The sequence below is a fragment of the Zea mays genome, chromosome 1 (genome assembly GCF_902167145.1).
Source record: "Zea mays cultivar B73 chromosome 1, Zm-B73-REFERENCE-NAM-5.0, whole genome shotgun sequence".
Classification (NCBI taxonomy): Eukaryota; Viridiplantae; Streptophyta; class Magnoliopsida; order Poales; family Poaceae; genus Zea; species Zea mays.
In genome coordinates this window covers 76,988,610-76,993,403 of record NC_050096.1, presented here as the reverse complement: position 1 = coordinate 76,993,403, position 4,794 = coordinate 76,988,610, and the positions used below count along the sequence as shown (strand labels likewise).

The 4,794-nt window shown below is 51.0% G+C and overlaps 1 non-coding gene across 1 annotated transcript; it reads left to right on the top strand.

Moving 5' to 3' along the window:
* Positions 1–354: 354 nt before the first annotated feature.
* Positions 355–490, top strand: LOC111590725 (small nucleolar RNA Z247). Its single transcript, XR_004855767.1, has one exon. It is a non-coding gene; the product is annotated as a small nucleolar RNA Z247 (small nucleolar RNA).
* Positions 491–4,794: the final 4,304 nt, after the last annotated feature.

Genomic DNA, 4,794 nt, shown 5'->3' with positions numbered 1-4,794 from the left:
CTCGATTTCCTCGATGGATCCAATGCCGCTCCTCTCAAGACCAAGCCGATTATCACGTCGGCCGGCATGATGGATGCCCCCAATCCCGACTACGAGCGCTAGTATGGCCAAGAGCAACAGCTGCTCAGCGGTTTGCTTTCGTCCATGACTTCTGAGGTTCTCTAGGATGTCTGGGACGCCACATCTGCTAAGGCTGTGTGGGATTCCCTCGAGAAGAAGTATGCCTCCTCCTCCAAGGCGCGGGGCATTTAGATCCGCTAGGAACTCGCCACGGCGCGCAAGCGCGACCTCTCTACTGCTGATTTTTACCGCAAGATCACGGGTCTCGCCTCTGAATTAGCGGTGGCTGGGGCTCCTCTTAGAGATGATGAGATTCTCTCCTATCTCTTTGCGGGGCTGTCGGTTGATTATGACCCCTTCGTTACGTCGATGACCACCAAGAATGAAGAGCTCTCCTTCGACGTCTTCTCGCATCTCCTGGTTTTTGAAGCCTGGCGTCTCCAACATGAAGCCGATCTACAAGTCAATATGGGTATGTTTGCTCACTATGCAGGTCGCGGTGGTGGACGACGCGGTCGTGGGCGCGGTGGTGCACCTGGAGGCACGTACTCTCACGACGCACCTCATGGCCGAGCTAGCGCGTCGTCTTGTGGTGGCACATGGTCACCGCGCGGTGGTGGTTGTGGTCGGGGCAATCGAACCCAATGTCAAATCTGCGACAAATTCGGCCATACTGCCATCAACAGTTGGCATCGTATGGATGAGAACTATCAAGATGATCCTTGGACCATGGCCCTTGCTGCTACCTCTTCATCCAAGGTTGATACAAGCTGGTACAACGACACCGCGTGATGGATCACATCACAAGTTATCTAGATCGTCTCGCGCTTCACAAGCAATACCATGGCAGCGACTCCGTTCAAGTCGGCAATGGCGCAGGTTTGCAAATTTTGAATACTGGTTCTTGAAAGGGAAATAGGGTCAAACCTTTTCCTAATTGATTTTGGTGGTTGAATTGCACAACACAAATAATTGGACTAACTAGTTTGTTCAAGGTTATATATTCTACAGGTGCCAAAGGTTCAACACAAACCAATCAAAAGAACAAGTTAGGTCTCAAAAGAAAGGAGCAAGAAGGAACCGAAGGCAGCCCTGGTCTGGCGCACCGGACTGTCCGGTGTGCCACCGGACAGTGTCTGGTGCACCAGGGTGCTTCATCTCGAACTCTTCACCTTCGGGTTTCCCAGGCGCAGCTCCGCTATAATTCATCGGACAGTGTCCGGTGCACACCGGACTGTCCGGCGCGCCAGCGGAGCAACGACTATCTGCGCGCAACGGTCGACTCTGCAAAGTGAACAGTGGAATTCAGATGTCAGAGCAGACGGTCAGAGGGGCACCGGACTGTCCGGTGTCGCACCGGACTATCCGTTGCCGCATGAGGACAAAGCCTCCAACGGTCGACCGGCTCCGAGCCCTAACGGGAAGATGACGTGGCGGCACACCGGACACTGTCCGGTGGCGCACCGGACTGTCCGATGCGCCCATCGCCAGCAGCTTTCTCCAACGGCTACAATTTGGTTGGTGGCTATAAATACCACCCCAACCGGCCACTTCAATGTGAGGGAGCCCAAGCAACATTCCAAGTCATCTAGTTGACATACTCAAGCCCTCCCAACCACATATATTCATTGATCCATCCTATACACAAGATTTAGATCACTACAACCCACACAAGTGCCACAAAAGCGAGAGCAAGCAAAAGAAAGCCTCTCGTGTGATTTAGCTCTAGTGCCTTGTGAGAATCATTGAGAGATAGTTGAAAGGGAAATGTGCCCTTGGGCCATTTCTAAGTATTTTGGTGATTGAGTGCCAACACAAATGCTTTTGTGCTAATCTATGCAAAGGTGTGGACAAAGTGCAAAACATGTCAAAAGGTATGTTTCTAGACTTAGTACATTATTTTATGGACTAATGTATTGTGTTTAAGTGCTGGAAACAGAAAAAATCAAGTTGGAGAAGAGATGGCTAAGTTCAGCCAAAGTCTGCTCAGTCTGGGTTCACCGGACTGTCCGGTGGTGCACCGGACAGTGTTCGGTGGTGCACCGGACAGTGTTCGGTGGTGCACCGGACAGTGTCCGGTGCGCCAGGCTGGCTTTAGCGAACAGGCTACTCTCGGGACTTCGACGGCGGTGTACGGCTAAAATTCACCGGTCTGTCCGGTGGTGCACCGGACTGTCCGGTGAGCCGTTCACAGGCGAACTCGTCGCTCTCGGAAAACCATCAACGGCGTACGGCTAAAATTCACCGGTCTATCCGGTGGTGCACCGGACTGTCCGGTGAGTCAACGGTCAGCCGGGGCAACGGTCGGCCGAGGATTCCGCGCATGACGCGTGGCCGAGCCAACGGTCACAATGGTGCACCGGACTGTCCGGTGTGCACCGGACAGTGTCCGGTGCGCCAACGGCTCTCAGACTCCAACGGTCGGCTTCGCCAAATAAGGAAGGAGATCTGCACCGGACAGTGTCCGGTGGTGCACCGGACTGTCCGGTGCGCCAGTCGACAGAAGGCAAGATCTGCCTTCCAGGAATGTTCTCAACGGCTCCTAGCTGCCTTGGGGCTATAAAAGGGACCCCTAGGCGCATGGAGGACAACACCAAGCATTCTTACAACATTCCTAAGCACCAAGACCTCGATTCCGCGCATTTGTTTCTTTGTGATAGCATATAGAGCTCTAGTGGAGTAGTGAACTCATTGGGTTGCGTTGCGAGCTCTTGTTGCGACTTGTGTGCGTATTGACACTCTGATTTTTGTGTCTTGTGTGCGTTGCTAATCCCTCCCTTACTCCGTGTTTCTTTGTGAACTTCAAGTGTAAGGGCGAGAGGCTCCAAGTTGTGGAGATTCCTCGCAAACGGGATTAAGAAAAGCAAGCAAAACACCGTGGTATTCAAGTGGGTCTTTGGACCGCTTGAGAGGGGTTGATTGCAACCCTCGTCCGTTGGGACGCCACAACGTGGAGTAGGCAAGCGTTGGTCTTGGCCGAACCACGGGATAACCACCGTGCCATCTCTGTGATTGATCTCTTGTTGGTTATTGTGTTTTGTTGAAGACTCCTCTCTAGCCACTTGGCGGTTATTGCACTAACACTTAACCAAGTTTTTGTGGCCTAAGTTTTAATTGTTACAGGATCACCTATTCACCCCCCCTCTAGGTGCTCTCAATTGGTATCAGAGCCGTTCTCTTTGCAAAGGGACTAATCGCCCGAAGAGATGGGTCCTAAGGGGAAGGGAATCGTGATCAACGATAAAGAGAAGGAGTCCTTCGTCAACGAGCCGAAGGATGACAAGCCTACCAACTCGAGCTCGGGTCACAGACGCAAAGATGGGAAGAAGAAGAAAACGAGACGCATCAAGGAGATCGTCTACTACGACGACAGCGATGAGTCTACTTCTTCCCAAAAGGACGACGACCACAACGACTACGAGAGAAGGAAACCGGTTAATTCGAACTTTTCTTTTGACTACTCTCGTATTCTGCAAAGTACAAATACTCATTTGCTCTCCATTCCACTTGGCAAACCTCCTCACTTTGATGGAGAGGACTACGGATTTTGGAGCCACAAAATGCGTAGTCACCTGTTCTCTCTCCATCCGAGCATATGGGAGATTGTGGAAAATGGAATGAAGTTCGATAGCTCGGATAGTCCTATTTTCATTAATGAACAAATTCATAGAAATGCACAAGCCACTACTGTGTTGTTAGCCTCCTTGTGCAGGGACGAGTACCATAAAGTGAGCGGCTTGGACAATGCCAAGCAGATCTGGGACACCCTCAAGATTTCTCATGAGGGGAACGACGTCACCTTGCTCACCAAGATGGAGTTGGTGGAGGGCGAGCTTGGACGATTCGCGATGATAAGGGGCGAGGAGCCAACCCAAACATACAACCGGCTCAAGACCCTTATCAACAAAATAAGGAGCTACGGAAGCACGCGATGGACGGACCATGACGTCGTCCGACTGATGCTAAGGTCCTTTACCATTCTTGATCCTCATTTGGTGAATAATATTCGTGAGAATCCCAGGTACACCAAAATGTCGCCTGAAGAAGTCCTTGGAAAATTCGTAAGCGGGCGAATGATGATCAAGGAGGCGAGGTACGTGGACGACGCACTGAATGGTCCAATCAATGAGCCTCAACCCGTTGCTCTCAAGGCAACGAGAAGCAAGGAGGCGTTACCTAGCAAGGTGGCGCAAGTTGAGGCGGCAGGTCTCAATAATGAAGAAATGGCCCTCATCATCAAGCGTTTCAAGACGGCGCTTAAGGGTCGCAAGGGACAGCCAAGCAAGACCAAGTCAAAGGGGAAGCGCTCATGCTTCAAATGTGGTAAGCTTGGTCATTTTATCGCTAACTGTCCCGACAATGATAGTGACCAGGAAAAGGGAAACAAGAAGGAGAAGAAGAAGAGTTACAAGAAGGCCAAGGGCGAGGCACATATCGGAAAGGAGTGGGATTCGGATTGCTCCTCCTCTGACTCCGACAATGAAGGACTCACCGCCACTGCCTTCAACAAGTCATCCCTCTTCCCCAACGAGCATCACACATGCCTCATGGCGAAGGAGAAGAAGGTATGTACTCGGGATACCACTTACTCTTCTTCAAGTGATGATGATTCTAGCGATGAGGAAATAGATTACTCTAGCTTGTTCAAGGGATTGGATAGAAATAAAATTGATAAAATCAATGAATTGATCGATGCCTTGAATGAAAAAGATAGGCTTTTAGAAAAGCAAGAGG